This window comes from Ailuropoda melanoleuca, chromosome 2 (assembly GCF_002007445.2).
Source record: "Ailuropoda melanoleuca isolate Jingjing chromosome 2, ASM200744v2, whole genome shotgun sequence".
NCBI classification, from domain to species: Eukaryota; Metazoa; Chordata; class Mammalia; order Carnivora; family Ursidae; genus Ailuropoda; species Ailuropoda melanoleuca.
Genome location: NC_048219.1, coordinates 126,364,623 through 126,386,581, shown reverse-complemented (window position 1 = coordinate 126,386,581; position 21,959 = coordinate 126,364,623).

Genomic DNA, 21,959 nt, shown 5'->3' with positions numbered 1-21,959 from the left:
GCAGAGATTGAGGTGATGCTTCTACAAGCCAGGGAATGCCCAAGATTGCCTGCAAGCTGCAAAGCTATGGACGGCATGAGCAGATTTTCTCTCACAGCCTCGTAAGAGGGAGCTGGGGCTTGGAGGGAAAGCCTGTCCAGTGCAAGCTGCTGCTGCTGCTGCTGGAGATGCTACCTGAAGAAGAGAGAAAAGGTGACCAGCACCCTGGCTTCCCCTTTCCTCCTGCACTCTTGTGTCTCAGCAGGGCCTCCTGTGAGCTGAACTGAGCACTCAGCCAGCTGGCCAATGGAGTCAGGAAAACATCATTTTCAATGGACGTGTTGAAAATATATTTTTTGTCCAGAAAGCAGTAACTGATGTGGCCAGAGTGGAGTGATGTTCAGACATAGTGATGGGAGTTGGCAATTTTTCAAAAATGGTACCCACATTTTGTTGAAAGGGGAATCGACACTTATTGAATGTTTACTACATACACTTATTGAATGCTTACTACATTTAATGACACTTATTGAATGGTTACTACATCCAACCACTGTTGGATGGTTTCATATTTGTACGCATTATCTCACTTATTCTATACAACGTAGGTTACAATGGAAATACACATACATATACATCCATATACACATATATTTAATACATAAGTATATGTATATAATAGCCGAGGGGACTAAAACACAGAATATTTAGATATTTTATACATGCTTATATTTCTAGTGGCTGGTAGAACACTTTGAACCATTTGACTTGTCTGATCCCAACCCCAAGTCATACAAGCTCTCTCTGCCATTCCACAGTTTATCTCATTAGGCTGTGGGTCACATTTGCGAAAGAATGCAGAGGCTGGTAATAGATGAAGAGGCAAGTACCTGTCCGTGAAGAAGTGAGAGCCTGTGCAGGCAACAGAAAAATTGGCCAGACAGTTGAAAGGCAAATTTATGTAACTAGGATTGATGTCAGGGAGCAGAGTAGCTGAGAAGATTTGGTAAGAATAGGCAATTGTTTTTAAAAACCTCGTTTATGATACTGTAATGGATGCAGTGGGATCAGAGTTTATTGTTTCCTATACATTTTTCTTTTTAAAGATTTATTTATTTATTTGACAGAGATAGAGACAGCCAGTGAGAGAGGGAACACAAGCAGGGAGAGTGGGAGAGGAAGAAGCAGGCTCATAGCAGAAGAGCCTGGTGTGGGGCTCGATCCCACAACGCTGGGATCACGCCCTGAGCCGAAGGCAGATGCTTAACCGCTGTGCCACCCAGGCGCCCCTATTGTTTCCTATACATTTTAAACATGTAGATAATGTGGAGAAATTATCAGAACTGTTTTACTGTAATAAGAGAGTGTGTAAACCTACATAGCTGGAAGCCTCCAGACTGTAAGATGTTTATGATAGTGAGGCAGATTAGTAATTTAAGTGAGGCTCTGACCAACACTAAACATTCTTAGGTTCCAGCTATAAGGAACAAGTAGGCATTGTCATCTTCATGTGTCTCAGAGAATGCTTGTATGGCCATGGCCATTGTTGAGATAGACAAGGCCTATGGAGGCCAAGGAAACCATTTGCTTTAGGATTTATGATTTAAAAATTGATGGTCTAGAATTATAACCTGGTGGATGAAATTTCTGAGACATGTGATAAAATCTGCAAATTTTACACAGACTTACCACAGTTCTTTAAACTGTAACTCTACCTTGACCATGGATGACGATGGCATACAAGTAGAAGGCCCATGCAGCATTTCAAATGCTGGGAAGACTTGCAAATTCCCCTATTTGTGCTTCTAGGGGAGGGGACTTCCGCTCTCCCCTCTATTAGGAATGGGGCAGTTGTGGAGACAATCTCCTCCTCTTTACTTGTGTCTCTAAAGGAGAAGGAGTGGTTAATATGTTGGTAAAATGGAGCAGACCTTGACATCCACTGGACTAGGGTTTTTTTTCTTTTCTGGCTGGTACTCTTATTTAGCCTCAAAAATGGGACATGGATCCCTGTCACACTCTTACTTGTTCTCCTTCGCTTCTGCTTTCCCCTTCCCTTTCTCCCTTTATCATTTTTTATCTGCTTCAAGACCTAGTACAAAGGGAATCGGATGCTTCTCCACTTCCTCTTTCTACATGGTAAGCATAATCAGGTCAGAAGGTCACCACTCCCTTCTACTTTCCATTCTGCTCATGACTCACTTTGATAGGAAAGCCCAGAGGGGTAAGTCAAAATCTGCTTTACAAACTTCACACTCCCAATAAGTGGATCACAAAGAGCGTTTGGGGCAGGTGGTTGAAGGCCTTCACTTCGGTCTCAGGTGATTCTGTTTCACTTTGTCATGAAGCTGGGCATTTGGAGGGCATGGCACTCTTATAAATGAGCGGAGATTTTGATCCTCATTGGCTTGTTTCTATCAGGCAGAATCCTGGGGGAGGGGATGATGGTTGGCACCCTGAACTTAACATGGACAATTATAAACTTTATTAATTTTGTTGTTTAGAAATTTTCTCTTGTGGCATTATCTTGAATCTACTCCCTCAGAGAAATCTTAAATATTAGCACACTAAATATAGCATACTGATTTCTCACTGGGACCACCTCACTCTTTAGATCTCTCACTCTGCTTAACCTACTGCACCTGTTCTGACAAAATTTGAGGCCCAGTGCTTTATGCCCACCTTACACTTCCTTTCTCTCAGCATCAAAGCGTTTCATTTCCCATCGTCTTCAACTTAAGTCCTGAATCCCTTTCTTTCAAACACCCTCAATATCCATTCTTCCATGTCCTCCTCCTCACCACCCCCTTCTTTCTCCTCCTTCTCTTCCTCCTCTTCTTCCTCCTGGGAGAGGGAAAAGCAGATTGGAATCATGACCTGAGCCAAAGGCAGACTCTTAACAGACTGAGCCACCGAGGCGCCCGTCTTCCATGTCCTTCTGCAGGTAAATGTTCCATGTTGGATTAATACAACCATCCACCTTGATGCTCTCCCATCTGCTCTTCTGACAGCTACTAGCATCGATCAGTTCCTTGTATCCATTTGAGTTCCTCCGTTTTGCTTTTTAATTTTAACTATTGCTTAATTGCTTTTTATTTTAACTATTCTTAGGTTTTACTATGCCATGCATATATTGTGTATATTTAGATTCTAAGCCTCTGGAAGGCACAGTCTGGGTTTTCAAATTCTCAGGTGAAACTTTTTTTTTTTTCTCATCTAGATCTTAAACAGAAACAAACTTCTTTGTTATCCCTGAGTAAGTGTTCAGATTTTTTTTCCCCCTCTAAGATCTTCTTTTACTGAAGATGCAGTCTTTTGAGGGTCTTAGTGATTAAGGGGTGTTATTTCTAATTCCATGCCTTTTGTATCCCCAATCCTTCATAATCTTTCCCTGTGGGCAATACAATCTGAACTCTTCTTACTCACAACTAACTTTGATAGTTCCACCTCTCCATTCAAGAGTCAGACATTATTGCCATGGCTCAATTTTCCCCTTAGTTTCTGTCTTCTGAGATTTCTCTATCTTCCAGGAGCTAAGCTTTAAAATATGTTTGTCATAGTTTATCTAGCACTGATTTGTTTTCCTTCTAGTCCAACATGTTTCCAGCTTTCAATTTATTTTTATTACAATCCCGTGTCATAGATATTTGCTTATCTTATCTTAGAGATGAGGAAATCAAGGCTGCAAAGTAAAGTGATGTTCCCAATGCCACGTGGATATGAAGTGGCAAAGTCAGGATTTGAATTCAGAAATCACATGTGCTTATCTACATATCCTAGAATAAGATTTTAGTTCCCCAGTTCCACCTTTAGAATTCTTTAAATTATCATCTTCTTCTACTAAAAATTAAAAAAATTTGTAAAATAAAGGACAAATATCCACCTGTTATTGTAATTCAGCTTTGTAAATTCTTTAATAATCTTGAGTTGATTTTTAGGGAATCATATCAAGGACATTAAAAATTCTGGGTGAATGTTCATTTCATATTATTTATGGAGGCGTGAACTGGCCTCATAGTAACTATTTGGCAAGGATTTTTCTAAGTTTTAGGTTTTAATATGTTAAGACTGAGAAGAAAAAATATTGCCTTCTGTCTCTTTAAAGCTCACATAGCAACTCCTCAATGTTTACAGTATAGAGAATGAACTCAAAGAGAAGAAAGAGACACAATTAGAAAAAGTCTCCCAAAATGCCACGCTGTACTTAGGAAACATCTTGCATTTGAGGAAATCTTTCCCCTCTGTGTGTTTGGCCTTTGCTTTTGCCAGGCACCCCAGCGCTATCATTTGGCCTGGGACCAATTTGTATGGCTATGGCTTTCTGTATCCTATTCTTTCAAATATATGAGAAAAGAAGGCATGCAGGAGCAGCAGAGGTTAAACTCAGAAAAATACACTTGTACATTTAATGGTGAATGACATTGGACTCCACTTTTCCTTATATTGACCCCAAAAGGTTATGACGAGAACTTTTCCCTAGCAACTAGTACATGGACTCTCAAATCTAATAGTCATTTAGCATGGTACCTGGCATTGAACATTGGTCTATATTATTCGTGGTTGTTTCTGTATTTAGCCCAGATGCTTCCATGTGAGAAACAAAACACCAAAATGACAAATATGGAAGGAACTGGAACAATTTTTAAGCAGTATTCCCGTAACTTACACAGCACTCCATATATATAATCTTTAAGATGTGGAGGTGCTAAAGAATTTGAAAACATGGGTAACTTGATCTCCTATGAGTTAAAGTTGGCAAAACTGATCAGAGAAATAGAAAACATAAATGAGCCAATTAACTATAGTCTTGTAAAGTACCCAACCTAGTGGGTGCTCATCAGAAGGAAAGAATATAAAAAAGACTCAGTTGACTCTTGATAATCTATTTATTTGAAAAATGATAAACTCAGAAAAGTTAAAAGAACAATATAATGAACAGCAGTGTAACCCACCCACACTGAGATTTACCAACTGTTACTATCTTTCCAAGTTTGATCCCTCTCTCACTGTAAATAGGCACACAATTCCCTTTTTGCCAATTTATCTGAAAGTAGATTTCAGCTACCATGATACCTCACCTTTAAAAACTTCAGCATGCATCTGCTAAGAACATGGACATCCTATGACAAACATAGCACCATCATCACACCCAAGAACTTCATCATTACTTACGGGGCATCACACAGTATGCAGTCCACGCTAAATACTAAATTTCCCTATTTCTCCAATATGTTTCCTACAGCTCATATTTTTTTTCCTTTTAATTGAGGATCCAATCAGGGTTCACATGGTGTAATTGTTATATCTCTTTACTGTCCCTTAGAGCAGTGCCCCCTCCTCCACTCCCTTACTTCTGCCTCACTCTGTTCTTCATGACTTTGGATCCTTTAGAAAGTATAGTTCAGTTGTCCTACAGGATACCCTACATTCTAGAGTCTCCTGTTTCATCAGTATTTAATGCAAAAAAAAAAAAAATCCAGCAAGGACACGTTTTGGATCAAATATATCTGTTTGTATTCAATGTTTTATTGTTTTATAATTTTATATTTTAGATTTCAGGGGAATCTTGTTCAATGTATATCCCATTCACTCCAATCCTACCCACTTCCTATACTAAATGATTATCATCATTCTCTAAATTTATCTTTCCTGTGTTTTTTTAATAAGAAAAAGGTATTTACGTTATTTTTATTTATCACAAAAGGTAATATGTTACATACATTCTTTTCTACTTCACTTTAAAAAATAATTATCATTTTGGAAAAATATTATATGTATAAAGGAGTTGCAAAGATAGTACTGTTCCCATATACTCCTCATTCAGTTTCTCCTAAGGTTAAAATCTTATGTTCCTATGATACACTTTCAAAACCAATAAACCAACACTGGCACATTACTATTAACTAAACTCCAGACTTCCATGAAGAAGTGCCAAGGTTATATAAAAAGGAAAAACTAAGAAAGTATCACAAACGAGAAGAGACTAAGGAGATAATAACTAAAAGCAATGTGAGATTCTTCATGGAAGTGAACTCTAGACTTCATTAGAATTTCACTAGTTTTCCCACTAATGTCCTTTTTCTGTTTCAGGATTCCATGAATCCTGCTTTCTCATTTTTCAATGCAGTTTGTAAATCATTCTACATCATATCTGTTCATTCTTTATTATGTCTATATATTAAAGTAGTTGCTTGATTGAATGGATATTCCATAATTTATTCAATGAGTAGCCCATGGATGAGCATTTAGGTTGGTTCCGATATTATTAAATTATAATATTAATTATAAATACTAGATCATAGTAGATGCCTTTTATCACAAACTGAAGAAGGTCTCTTTTATTCTGAGCATGATGAGAATTCTTTTTTTTTTAAAGATTTTATTTATTTATTTGACAGAGACAGACAGCCAGCGAGAGAGGGAACACAAGCAGGGGGAGTGGGAGAGGAAGAAGCAGGCTCCTAGTGGAGGAGCCTGATGTGGGGCTCGATCCCAAAACACCGGGATCATGCCCTGAGCTGAAGGCAGACGCTTAACGACTGCGCCACCCAGACGGCCCTATGAGAATTCTTAACAGAGATGGTGTTGAGTTCTATCAAATATTTCTCCTGTGTTTGTTGTGTCTTTTAACTCCCCAATGAAAATGAATGGCTTGACTTAAGTGAATCAGTTTGATTCCATGTTGTATAGAGAAATTATAACATGACCCAAGCAAATTATTAATTCTTTTATTGTGATGCTTTCATTGACCCTTAATTGGAATTACCTGTAAAATATCCTTATTCTTTGTAATCAAACTTCTGAGCATTCATGGAAGGGCCTCTTTCCTATCACCTATTATCTGCTTAGACAGTACAAAGGGCTGTTTAGAAACCCAGATTGAGGAGCACCTGGGTGGTTCAGTCAGTTAAGCATCTGACTCTTGATTTGGGCTCAGGTCATGATCTCAGGGTTGTGGGATCAAGCCCCATGTCTGGCTCCCCACTCAGTGGGGAGTCTGCTTGAGGATTCTTTCTCTTTCTCTCCCTCTGCCCCTGCTTGCTCCCTCTCTCTCTCTAAAATAAATAAATAAATCTTAAAAAAAGAAAAGAAAAGAAAGCCAGACTGATATTTGGGTGTCTTGTATATTGAATCAATTGATTCAATTTATGAATGTCCATATATGGGTTCTGAATGATACCAGGGATAAGAATTGAGAAGTTTTCCCTCTGATGTCCTAGGAGTTTTATTTGTTTGTTTGTTTTCCAGTTTTAGTAAGATGTACTTGGAGTTTTAAAATATCCTCTGGTTTGTAGGGATTGAACCCTGATCTTTTAGTTCTGTTCAGTTAACAAGAGCCAGTAGGAATGTATACTTTCCTTGAAGGTTTATTGGGCGTTAGTGTGGAAAATCTAAACGTATGTTTTAGAGGATAATTGGGAAAAGACAATTATTCACACTTGTTGTGGTAGTATTTCCTACCATTATCCTTCTTCTTCTTCTTTTTTAAAGATTTTATTTATTTATTTGACAGAGAGAGAGAGAGAGACAGCCAGCGAGAGAGGGAACACAAGCAGGGGGAGTGAGAGAGGAAGAAGCAGGCTCTCAGCGGAGCAGGGAGCCCAATGCGGGGCTTGATTCCAGAACGCTGGGATCCTGCCCTGAGCTAAATGCAGACGCTTAATGACTGAGCCATCCAGGCACCCCCATTATCCTTCTTCTTAACCCTATTTATTTATGGTTCATTTTGAATTAAATGTTGGAAAGATGCATAAAATAAAAAGGGATGTGAAAGAAATAAAATTAAGATAACTTTCTAGAAGGGAAAGAAATGGGAATGGCAATTGTCTATCATGGCTTTCAAGAGTCAAATATGACCTTTTTTCCAATTGAAGTGCATTGTTATTTAATTCAGAGGTCCAAACTGGGCTAATCCAGGCAGCAGATGTATTTATTTTGACTTGCATAATGTTTTAAAAATGTTGAAACTCGTGCCAGAATTTAAAAAACATAAGATTTCTTCCCATAAAAACCCAGAATTCTGGTTTCTCTTGGAACATCAAAAGATTAGGCTGGTCTGAGCTCTGTGCCCTCTGGAAACAATAAGCTGTTGCTGAATGGTGGCTGCCTCCTTTAGTTGGGTGAGTCATCTTTGCCCAGTTTATGACAGTCCGCCCCTGACAACTTTACTCATTTTAATTAACTTCTTGGCGTGGGTAGGCATTTCAGTTTGAAATGCTTGATGTAACTAATGATAGCTTTTTTATTAGGATTTTTATGATCACAATAAAGCAATTTAGTTTCAGATCAACATGGATATTTGATGACTCTGAAAAGAAGAAGCATTTTTCTGTGTTGAGATCCAGAACTTGAAGGTCTAGGAAGGCTAAGATGAAAGCACTACTTTATATATATCTAATGGCTTATGTGTACAATATTATTAATTAATTTCTATTAAAGACAGAATTGGTAATTAGATGGTAAATGGAACCAGGAGGTAGGAAAGGAACATGAACAGGAGTTGTAGACCAACATATACATTTATTAACCCAATTTCTAGATCCTACGTAGGTTGCTGAAGTTTGGTCCAAAATGGTTTGCTTCCCTTGTATGAGGATCATAATCCACCAAGTTGAGAATGGTATGAGCTATCTTACCTTACATTTCATAACATTTTTTTGGTCTTAAATAGTTAACTCTCTCAGTAATTAAGCAGCTGATAATGGAGCAAGAATATAAGCAATTATTCTGGTAGTCTAGTTTTCTTAAGTTTTTATTTTAATTCCAGTTCGTTAGCATACAGTGTTATGTTAGTTTCAGGTGTACGATACAGTGATCACCAACTCCATACATCACCCAGTGCGCACCTGGTAGTCTATTTTTAAAGCCTAATAATGCCAACTAGATCTCGTATTTGTTAATATGTTACATGCCAAATGGATATTTTATCAGTGAACCAACACCACAGGGAATCCGTCAGGATGTATCTGCTAATAATCTTGTCCAAATTTCCTTAATACATTGCATATGAATACTGAAAAATCATAGGTACCAATTATCAAAATAACATGAATACTTTATGTGATTTATCTGCAAAGAAGTGGTAGATTTTTATTCACTTAGATAAACAATGAAACTAATTGGAGTTCCAATAAAAGGTTGGTGTGTAATGGGAGCATAAGGGAAAACTGCCAGTTTATAGAGATCAAAAGAAAGCTGTCTCTGAAAAAAACAGGTATTCTTGCAATAGATTTGAATCCTGGGAAGCAAGCCTTCTCTGTAGGACATTAGTGGCCTTTAAGGCCATTTTGTTTAATCTCTTTCCTATACTTGTAAACCCAACCAAAAAAAAAAAAAAATCCCTGTGTGATGAAATTTACTTTTTATTATTTGCTTTTGAGAACCAGGACTCAATTCCCAGGGCAGGCAGTTAATGTTGGTTAATAAGAACTATGTTCAGTGGCTTTTGCAGGTTTTCACCTCCTTGTGTGCCACTTAAGTGAGAAAAAAGACAAAGACTTTTCCAATGACTTTGGACCTCTTCATAAGACATGCTGAATAATGATTAGAGCTCCATGTCTAGCTATTGTAGTCAACTAGACTTCCCACTGGGGAACAGATTTTTATCATTTTACCAAACCCTCAGAGTTTACCTAGGAGACTCATGATGGGCTGAGTATAAAATCTGTTCAATTGCTTTTTTCTCATAGCTGACACTTAGAGTTTGGGGGAATCTCCGTGCCAGGGATGCTTTGTATTTGCATACACCTTATTATGAGCAGTCATAGCATGTGTTTTAGTAAATGTGGGGTGTATCTGAAGTAAAATGGAGGAGAAATTTAAAATGCTGAGACTTGATCATTTTTTCCTCCCCATGGATATTTGTAAACTTAAATTTTCATGTCTATTTTGGTAATTAATGTACATTTGACACATAAGACATGAATGTGATATAATTGTATTTAGCTCTCTTTATTTTTCAATATTGATGTATTATGGATCCTATCAGTGATTCTATTTCAAGTATTTTTATTTTTATTTTGAATATAGTGACACTACTTATCCATTGTTAAAATAAGACTGACAAAAAAATATGTATCTATAATATACTTAGAAGTATCTCTCCATGGCCTGAATTTCTTCGCTAGTCTTTCTCTTATCTTCTGGGAAGATTTCCCTGCCATGTCTCTTTCTCTGAATGCTTACAACACTTTGTAATATGTATTATATATGCTACCATTTGGATAGATGCATTATTTTCAAATTGTTTACTCATAGATTTTGTTTAAGATCCCCAAGAAAGGACTATATTTCCCTTTTTTTATTCCCACATTTCTAACCCAAAAGACACCTGATCATATAAGGTCAATGAACACTTTATTGTATATTTATTCATTAACAAGTAACCTTAATTTCCTATCTTAACATTTTATTAAATGTGGAATATTTCTCACTCTATGTGACTACAATTGCATTGAGTAAATTTGTTGAAAAGAATAAAGTAATGCAATAGACTTTCTACATTTTACACATGCAAAAACTGTAATTTGATTTGTGTATCTATATTGAGGTCTATAAATTTACTCTCAAAACAATGTTCTCCCTGAATCCTTCCTCAGAAAGAGTTATTCTGGTCATTTTGTTGCTCTGTCTTACCTAAGGGCATTGGGTGTTATTCTAGTCATATAGTTAACTTCTTTTTTTTCTCATCTCTGCTTGAATTTCCAAGGTCACAGGACACTGTTTCCCTTCAGAATTTCTACAGTAAGTGTTGCTTTAACGCTTACCAGGTTTTAGTTCACAAACTCAGGACATAGGAGATAGTATTTTGCTTTACTTTCTTAAAAATCTGCCCAAATCAGCCTCTGGGGTTCTTCTCCTGAAAGACTCTTTGAAAATTTAACCTTAATATAATCAAGACTTTCCGTAAAAGGTTCAGTGAAGCTCACCCCTAGAACCAGCATACAGAGAAAGACTTTTAGAGTCACACTCATTGGCTCACACTGGTAACTTTAGAGATGTCCCTTTCAGTCTGGAGGTTCATCAAATATTTTGGACACCTGGGGCAGAGGGACCCTGAAAGTCTGGGGTCCAGTGGCTAGGATCTCATCTTCTTAGTTTCTCTGGACATATTCTAATGGTCGCTGCTACCCACAGCAGTAACAAACATAACTTCTTACTTATCTTAAAGGTTCTCTTCAACTTCAAAAGCCTTCTCTGCCTCATCTCTCACCTTGGAAGTTTGCCATTATCATTTCATGCCTTTGACTTCATCTATACAAGTCCAATTCCCAAGGCAAGAACATACAGAAGTAACTGCCTATCTGACATGCGAGAGAAAAGGAGAAAGATGCCCATTAAACTTGCCAAAAATCCACTGCTTTTTTGTCCCTCAGCACTTAACATACTTCTCATCATAGGGACATAACGGACGTGCTTCAGAAAGCAAGTTCCATTTTTAAAAAATATTTTATTTATTTGTTTGGTAGAGAGAGAGAGTGAGTAAGCGAGCACAAGTAGGGGGAGCAGAAGAGGGCAAGGGAGAAGCAGGAGGGCTCAATATCAGGACCCTGGGATCATGACCTGAGCTGAAGACAGATACTTAACTGACTGAGCCACCCAGGCGCCTCGCAAGTTCCATCTGCTGAAGAACATGGGATTCAGGAAGGTGTGGGAGAAAAGCATTCAGAATGGCTGATGGGTTTGAAAGGTCACAGGAACAGCGGTCATTCCACCAAACCCAGGGCCGTCGGAGCTGTGGTGCAATCCCACTCTCTTGCTATGAGACCTAGACCTGGCACACACCTCCAGACCTCAAACAGAGGTTCCTTTTCAAAATTTAGGTTTACTTACTTTTTAAAATTTGAACTCAACGGAACACAGATGTTTCTGCCCCTTCAACAGGTTGCGATAGTGTCACTAAGGACTCATGTATAAATAGCATTATAAATGGGCTTTGGAACATAATCTGTTAATAAGTACAAGATTTTCTGTACAAGAGTTGCACATAGGTACAAAATCAAAGACGGATGTAATTTATGTTCTTGTCCTTTTCCCCTTCCTTTCATTCTTTCCTTATCTTCTTTACCCTATGCCAAATCATTTAGTGATAGATATCACTCTTTATGGCATTTTTAAGTAATAAAACATTAGAGCATAATGGGTTACATCACAAAGTGGAAGAAAAGTGATAAAACTATAGATATAATGAATCAAAATGAGAGTTCAACAAAGGGAAGAATAGGAGACTGAATAGAAAAGAAAAGTTAAGGCTAGAATTCAAAACCACAAACAGAGAGAGACAAAGTATAGGCAGAGAGGACCCTTTTTGTCAAAGGAAGTCCACAGACCTGAGACATGACAGTATGGGCTGGCTCCAGAACCTTCCTGGAAGTCCTCCCTGCTGTGTCAGCAGATGCTGGTTTCGTGGAGCAGAGCTCAGCAGTCAGCATTTTCTAAAGAACTCTGATTAAATTTGTATTCTCTCATTACTTTTTTAGAGTTCCTACTCTCATTTCTATTTGCTTTGTCATGTGATTTGATGAATTCACTTCTACATTTCATCTTTACATTAGACTCGTGACATGATTGCTCTAGAATTAGAGAATTCGCAAACTTTGGTATTGATACCTTGAGTAATAAAAGTAAACATATATGTAGAATTTATAATGTCTTAAGCACTTTATATATAAGTGCATATAATTCTTTTGATAACCTTATGAGACAGGTACCACCATCGTCCCCATTTTGCAGATGGCGCAAACACATGAGCATAAAGCCCAGGCTAAACAATGGAGGAGGATTTGAGCCTGGGCAGCCTAGCCCCGAGTGTCCATAAGCCTATCCTCCTGCTACACTTCCTATTGTTTTGGACATGGAAACTGAAAAACAGCTCATTTGTTAACTCCTGAAAAAGTCTTATTTTATCATTAAAAAAAAATGCAGCCCTGCTAATGTTACCTATTTACCTTTAGTACTTCTTATAATATTTCTAGAGTGAGTAATGGCTTGCAGGCTACTGGCTCATTTCATTTGCACAATACTTTGTTTTCTCTCCTTATTTTGTCTTTTCCCTGCAGTTTTATGCTCAACCTTTGTGTTAGCTCCCTGGAGCTGCTGTAACCAATTACCATAAACTTGGTGACTTACAACAACAGAAATGTATTTTCTTCCCAGTTTTAGAGGCCAGAAGTTCAAAATCAAAGTGTCAGTCAGGAATGTTTTTTTCTGAAGGCTCTGAAGGAGAATGTGTTCCATGCTTTTCTCCTAGCTTCTGGTGGCAGCTGGGTATCCTTGGCCTTCCTTGGTTTGTAGCTGCATAATCACAGTCTCTGCCAGCCTCTGTCTTTGCATGCTTTCTTCTTTGTGAGTCCCTGTCTCTCTAATCTTCCTCCCTTTTCTCTTTGAAGGACAATAGTCATTGGATTTAGGGCCCATGCTAATCCTGCATGATCTCATCTCAGATCCATAGCTTAATTACATCTATAAAGACCATTATTAACAAACAAGGTCACATTCATAGATACCAGTGATTATTACTTGGACATAGCTTTTCGGAGGCCATCATTCAACTGACTATACCTTCTCCCCATTTTCTCGATCATACAATTCTAGCAGAACTAGTAAGGAGGACTGGAAATACAGGAATTGGGGGTGCAGAAGAGTACCCATAATAACGATAAGCTCATATTCTATGATAGTTCTAATATAATATCTTCAAATCACTTTCTCTGATTATACCCAACTGTGTCTTACTGTCTCACTAATTCATGTCTACTTTTCTTTAGGCCATTCCATCTCATCTCCCATTCAATTCTACTTTTAGACCTTTACTATTAAGTGGATTGGCTGTACTTATGTTAAAAATTGAATGTGCTACTAAACCAACAGACATGCATACATTATGCAAATTCGTTGAGTCTGAGTCTACTGACAAATATACCATGTCCCCAGAGCAACTTGGAGTCTCCTAAAATAGTCTTCCTGGCTTCTAGAGATGGTTGACTCCATGAAGATATGTCCTATCACTGATACCTGGGTTTGAATGCATAACAAGCACTGCACCAGCTCTGGTAATAATATGCCTGTGATATTTTATTAGAATAAGAAAGAAAGTTTGGTTTCTCCTGAGAGTCCTCATCAATGAACTTCGTTCAATTCAACTTCTTAAGGTAAGACTATGTAATCCTGTAATATTTATATTTTATCTGAAATGTATATGAAGCATATTTTCATACCTTCATTGTTTTCTGATACAATATCATCATCAAAACCACAATTTTAATGCTTCAGTGTGTGGAATTAACGCTCCCACTTGGATTGGAAACATAAAATCATTAATCACTTCCCCAAGGTTTTACTTCCTGCTCTAATGCCTTCAATTCACTCCCTACAATTTTAGCATAAAAATTGTTTTTTCTAAACCAGATATTGTTAGTTTTTTCTGAGCCAATTTCAGATATATGGAGTATTTAAAGCTTTCTTTTCAGTGCTGTTATGTAACAAAAACAATTTGGTAAACCGGATAGATATTTGTATTGTTATAAGAGCATTGCAACATCGATTATTTCATTGCTCATAAAATGCACTTTCGTTTATGTACCAGTATACTCCTGATTTCAGAGATGTTAAACTGTGAAAAAAATGTGCATCTTAGACTTAATTAATCCTAAATTCTTTATTTAATTCTTTTTAAATTTAAATTCAATTAACTTATAATGTATTATTAGTTTCAGAGGTAGAGGTCAGTGATTCATCAGTCTTATATAATACCCAGTGCTCATTCCATCACATGCCCACCTTAATGCCCATCGCCCAGTTACCGTATTCCCCACACCCTTCCCATCCAGCAAACCTCAGTTTGTTTCCTACAATTAAGGGTCTCTTATGGTTTGTCTGTCTCTCTAATTTCGTCTTGTTTTATCTTTTCCTCCCTTTCCTCTATGCTCTTCTGTTTTGTTTCTTAAATTTCACGAGTGAAATCATATGATAATCGTTTTTCTCTGATGGGCTTCTCTTGCTTAGCATAATACCCTCTAGTTCTATCCACATCGTTGCAAATGGTAAGATTTCATTTTTTTGATGGCTGAGTCATATTCATATATATATATATATATANTCCACAGTTTGGCTATTGCGGACATTGTTGCTATAAACATTGGGGTGCAGTTTCCCCTTTGGATCACTACATTTTTATCTTTGGAGTAAATACCCAGTAGTACAATTGCTGGGTATTTTTAAGGAACCTCCATACTGTTTTCCAGAGTAGCTGTACCAGCTTGCATTCTCACCAACAGTGTAAGAGCGTTCCCCTTTCTCCACATCCTCGCCAACATCTGTCATTTCTTGACTTAATTTTAGCCATTCTGACTGGTGTGAGGTGGTATCTCACTGTGGTTTTGATTTGTATTCTCCAGGTGCCGAATGATGTTGAGCATTTGGCCATGGTTTGTCTTCTTTGGAGAAATGTCTGTTCATGTCTTTTGCCCAATTCTTGATTGAATTAATCCTAAATTCTTAAACTTATTCAGTAAAGATTCTTCAACATATGCATAAGAGTAACCTATTTGCTGTCCTTCAACACACTGCATTTAGCTTTCTTGCCTTTTTTGTTTTGTTTAGTTATTTCACTTTTTTTATCCAGTTCCTTTTTATAGGTACACGATTCTGAGAGGGACTGTCCTTCCCACAGGTCACATTCTAGGGAGAGATTATTGAAGTGACCCTTAGGGCAGATATTTGGTCACCAGATCCATCTGGCTGAAATGAAGCTGGTGTTACGTCTGGACTTGTCTCAGGTAATTTTGCAAACGTTCCAGTAACCTGTATGAATTAATAGGGTAGCAACTAGTTTTCAGTTTCTTAACAAAGGGGTTCCCAATCACATTAATTGCTTGAGAAAATAAAGCATGACAGTAAGGCTTTGGTATGCAGGAAAGAGATTTAGCAGCCTTGGGAATCAGGAGGCTTCTATTCAATTGTCTCTTTAATCCTTTATGTGCCAGATGTGGGGGGTGGGGGTGGGGGGTGGACCAGGACATTGAGCAAAGGATTGTAAGTGATAAGATGAGAAGAAGCATCAAGTTAAGACTAGGGGAATTTGCTGTACACTTTTGCCAATATAGGGCATTTCACCAGGGTAAAGAACATGTGATCTATCACACATTAATTCATGCCAACAGTAAGCAATATAGAATGATTTAGTGAAATTTTGCCAGTTTTTTAAGGTTTACTGCCTAATGAACAGAACATTCCTTTGGATCTTTAAGAGGTCTTATGATTAGGGACATGAAATGATTAACATATATATTTGTTGTTGTTAGACTATTAAAAAGTCCTGTTCTGAAGGCGAATGTAGAGAATGATTTCAATCTTTCTAAGGGATACCAAGAAAATTTTGTTGCTTTTGGGTGAATTTAGAAAAATAAGAATGCAAATGTCTGAAATCTGCCCAGTCCAATGATTTGTTAGAATGCTTGGAAGAAAACCAAATAAGCAGATCCATCTTTCTTTCTTCCGTTCTTTCTTTCTTCCTCCCTCCCTTCCCTTCCCTCCCCTCCTTCCTTCCTTCCTTCCTTCCTCTTTCTTACTCTTCCTTCCTTCCTCCCTTCTTCCCTCCCTCTCCTTTCTCTCTCTCTCTGTAACTTCTTTTTGGATTCCCATACAGGTTAAATGAAGTAATGCACACAAAACAACTAGTATAATGATTGTCATATGTAGGCTCTCAACAGTTATTACTCCAGAATTGTTACTTTATTTTTGGAGGGAATGATGAAATTTAAAAGCTAGAGAAACAAAAGTAGTAGAATGAACTAGAATGAGTGGTGGTTCAGGTTGTCCTCAGATCAGTACCAGTGCCCTCAGTACATCAGAGCTACTGTGACCTGGGCTTTGATATAAGGGGTACAGAATGATTTAGGAAAAGCAGCATTGGATTAGAAGCCAAAAGACATATTATAGTCCCAGTTCTTTCACTTACTAGAAATCTGACCTTGGATAACTTACTTAATTTATTTAACCCCCTGTTTCCTCATCTGAAAAATGAAGATTGATGATACCGCCATAACTCCATTTTGTGAAGATGCAATGAAATAAAGGCTGTAGAAATGTGAGGTGTTACTTTTTATTAAAGGAATGCAGTGAATTTACATTTTACAAAGTCAGATATGCCATCTCTATGCCTTAAATCCCTCACAGCCTCAGACCACGAAGATGGGATTTCATGGGGGAATCCCATCTGGTGTATGTGGCTTATAGAAAAGTAGACATGAAATAGTGAGATAGTAAAACAGAGTGGAGGTAGCCAGAGAAAGTTACTTGGGAGTATTATATTAAAACTATCATAGCATATGAACTTTTATATGGATGAGAATATTTCAGAAGTTAGATTTCATCTAGAAGAAGCTCTCTTCCACTAAATTATAGCCCTTTCACCAGGGAAGCCCTGGGGGCTTGGAGCAAAAAGGAAAGATAACAGCTTAGTATGAATTTAGAAAGACGCCATTCTTGTGCCCATGAATGTGGTGGTAGATATTTTTCTGAACATTCGAAAGTGGTAAGGACTTTAAATAGGTAACCAGTGGGCTTACGTTTTGGTGGGAGGGAAGTAGACAGTAACATAATAAGTACATTGTGTAGCATGTTAGAAGATTGTAAGTGGTCTACAGGAGAAACAGCAACAACACAGCAATCAAACCCAAAGCAAATAAGGGGGCCTGGCAGGAACAGCAATGAAGGAGGCAGAGGAGCAACTTTGCATATGGCCAGAGGAGTTCTCATTGGTAAGTCGAAGACTGAACGGAATTTGAGGAAGGTAAAGGAGAAAATTGCATCTATATTATGGAAGAACGTGGCTTAAGGCAACATCATACTCAAAGCCAGCATGGCAGTTAGAGGAGAGGAAACTGGGCATGGAACACTGACACTTAGCAACTATTCTTTCTATGGGTTTAATAATTTTCTTTTTTTACGGTTGCCGTCATAGCCAAATCTTAGCTCTAATTTGTCTAAGCCATCCCAGTACATATCAATATATATACTTATATTTTACATGTAAATATATTATTTTAAAACATAATATATAATATAATATTTATATGTAATATAGATAAATATAATAATATATAATATATGAATACATGTAAAAACACACTCGTTTGTGTGTATAAATTTTGACTCTACTATATAGCCCTTATTCCATATTTTGGGATTAATCTTTCCCAATTAATAATTTTTTAAAAATTATAAAATTACAAATATGTTGTCGAAGATACCCCTCTTATATGTACTGTGAGCTGACCTGGATATTTCCAGATAGTAGTTTGAGTCAAGCATGTTATCCAAGTAAATTGACAAGATTTTTCTCCTTACATGTTGTCGTCTTAAGGCTTATATTTGGGGATGTAGCATGTAATTCAACGAAGCGTTTTGAAATAAGTATAAAACATTAACTGACCATTATACTTGTATAAGTAGAATTTGTTTCTTGTTACCTAAGGGAGATATTCTATGTTAATTTCAACTGGAAATTAGACTTTAGATCCTAGAAAAAAATATACGCATAGATTTGTGGATATAGTTAAATATTCATATATGTCTGTCAATCTGCTTAACTATCTCTCTAGCTATATAATTATGTATGAACACACATAAATGGGTTTGTAAATTAGGTAAGCATGTTAGTTTCTTTCTCCATATCTTATTCTATGTTCAGCTTATTCTTTCTGATATTTTCCTCTAATTATGACCATAACACTATTTTTATTTCTTGATTCTTATGTAGATCTGACTTCTGACAGAGTGTCTTTAGGATTTCCAAAATCTTGGGCCATTTTTTATCAAGACACTGAATGTTAGAATGAGAAAATCCTTTCTAAACAAATTTTTAAAAACTTATTACTTTTCTATTACTGTGAAAATGCTACTCAGCAACTATCAATGTTAAGGATATTCCTTCTTCCCTCTTTATCAAATAGTAAATTCTGGTATATAGATTTCAGCTACAGTGATGTTGTGAGTTCTTAACAGCACACACTTGACTAGTTTATTCTGCAATGGAAAAGACAATAAAAATTTCAAGCCTCTCCTAAATTTTATTTATATGAAAACACCGTCATCTGAATATAAAGGAAAGAAAATTTTCTGAAAGCTAAGGTAGAAAAAAATATCCCAGCTTGATAGCTTAAGAGAACAATATTTTCCTTCACTGATGTTTAGATCTAAGCTTACATCTATTAGAAAGCTTTAAATGCTCAGTCACTTTCTCTTTATATTTGAAATATTATCAAAAGGGTAAGAAGGAACTCTGGACTCTAAATGTTTATGCCTAATCATGGAATGACAATTCTAAAAAAAAAGTTTATATTTTTTTCTCAGATTGCCTAGAGATTTTAATTAGTGAGTTATGAGCTGGCACTGAGGGAAAAAAAATCAGCTTTCAGAATGCCTGGTCTTCCTCTAGAATCAAACTAGAGTTTTCAATTATCCTATTTTATATGTATTCGTTATGTTAATTTTAGGATCAGATTATTTGAGCACGGTGTCACCTTGGTTGTTTCTAACCTCTAATCTGAAATTGGGGAAAGATTTTTTCCAATTGATCTCTGTCTAGAAGAAATACATTTATCAGATGAACATAGTCTCTGAATTCCTATCTATTACAGTGGAAACGTACCATTAGGCGGGAGAATTTTTTTACTCCTTCCATTATAAGACCAAAATTCCTAAATCCACCCTGGGAGCATGGATGTTAAAGTTGCTTGGTTATCTTGGAATCCTGACACCCAAAGCACCCATGTTAACATGAAAACAAATGATGTCAACTACTGTCATACATTTGTACAGAGAGAAAAATATGCCTCCATGATAGACCCTTTAAAGGCAAGTGACTCATTTTACAATTCTTGTGGTGAATTCGATGGTGCCTTAATGCAGTGGGCAGAATTAGGGCACAGGAGCATTTTTTTGACATGATGTTCTCTAGGGAATTTAACTTTACTTCTGACACAAGTACTAAATGGTAAAAGAGCCAGTCCCTTTACCTCTTCAAAATGTGATGCAATTTTTATAAATGTACAACCTCATCTCCTTTTGAGTTCTAAGATTTCGTACTATGCAAGCTGACAGCTAGTTATGGAATGGAAAATGTGGGTGTTTTAAGTCAAATTTGTTGAGAGCAGTAATGGGAAATTTGCACGATCTGTCTTTCAAGTTATACTACTGTATTTGGCAACAAATAGATACATTTCTCTTTTTCCATTTTTCTGTTTTGTGATGTCACCTGTAGGCATCTACAGGTTGATGGAATTCTAAAAGTATTTATTCTTCTGGTTTTTAGCTCTGTCCAGATGTTTCGCTACAGGGCAGTGTTACTGCCCAGATTAGTCCATCTGGTTCGAAGACACTGTGCTAAATATGTGGAGCATCTGCGGTTTGTCTCAGGAGGCTGAATTTCAATTAATGAAATGTGCAGCGAACTTACAAAGATCTTGCTTCTCACTTAAACGGATGGCTATGGAGCAGAACTAATTTTAAAAGCCAAGAAGAAAGAGTATAACAGAAAACTTTTAAAAAGACAAATATTCCAGACTACACAAATAGAATGAAAATAAATATTTAAATAAATTTAAAAAACCCCCACTGTCATTCTCTCTTTAAGGTAGGAGTCTATGTTCAGTATTACTAGAAGCAGTATGACTCCCTGAACACTCAGTTCTTTGCTTTCATTAAGAATTTAGTTTAAGAGACCACCATTCTTCTCCACTTTAGTGTTTGCTTTTATATAAGAGAAAAAACTGAGTCAAAAGTAATCATTCCGACATTATACTGAGCCCAAATTAATCAGATAGCAACTACAGCATATACCAGTTGTGATTACAGTTGTAATGTTTGGATGAATTTCCTGGCTGAATATTCTGCTAGGAGGTCTTTTGTCATTATTTAGACATTTGGAGAATGGATTTAATGAAAAAACATTCTAACAGTGAATGCTTACAAAACCTTCCCCTGAACATCTGCGACAAATTAAATAAGCTTGTAAATATAACAAATAAGCTAACTTGAATAGTACTAGGGAATAAACAAACTTGATTCCGTTTTCTTTGGCTAGCTACAAATAATTTTATTTGTAATGGTTTTTGCAATCTCTGTGGTATACATGTCAGATACCTGCCTGATACAAGGGACCACCAGACTGATTAGTTAAAAGAAAGAAGGAAGAAGAAAGAAAAAAAAAGGAAGAAAGAAAGAAAGAAAGAAAGAAAGAAAGAAAGAAAGAAAAGAAAGAAAGAAGCAGGCAGATGGGGAGTCTAAACCCGTATTCCAACATGTAATGCATGTTTGGGATTATGCAATTTTTGAGGATCTGAAATGTGTGAAATTTCATTGAATCTTTATTTTAATTTTGGGTTATGCTATGGGCTGAATATGTGTCTCCAAATTCATATGTTCAAAGTCCAGCCCCTCATGTGTGGGTTTTGGAGACAGATCCTTCAAGGAGGTGATCTAGGCTAAGTAAGATTGGAAGGGTGGAGCCTTGATCTGAAAGAACTGGTGTTCTTTAAAAAAAAAAAAAGGAAGAGATCAGAGATCTCTCTCTGTCTCTCTCTCCACATGTGATGGCACAGTAAGATAGCCATCTGAAAGCCAGGAAAACAGTTTTCATAAGACCACGCTGACACCCTGATCTCAGACTTCCAATCTCCACACAGCAAGAGAATAAATTGTGTTGTTTAAGCCACCCTTAATACCAGTCTGTGGTATTTTTATGGCAGCCCCACACCCACGAGGGTAGGCTGCCTCATCCAATGATGACACCTGTTTTAAAAGAACTAATTCTTCCTTATTGAACCAGGTTATAAAGCTTCTTATAGCTCAAATACTGCTCAGGGATTTGCATAGTTGATTTCAGCTCGCTATGAAGTTATCAGGACAGATATTTAGAAATTGTAATTTACAGATGAGTAAATTAATTGGCGTAAGCGGGATCTTTCAAGAAAGTGATC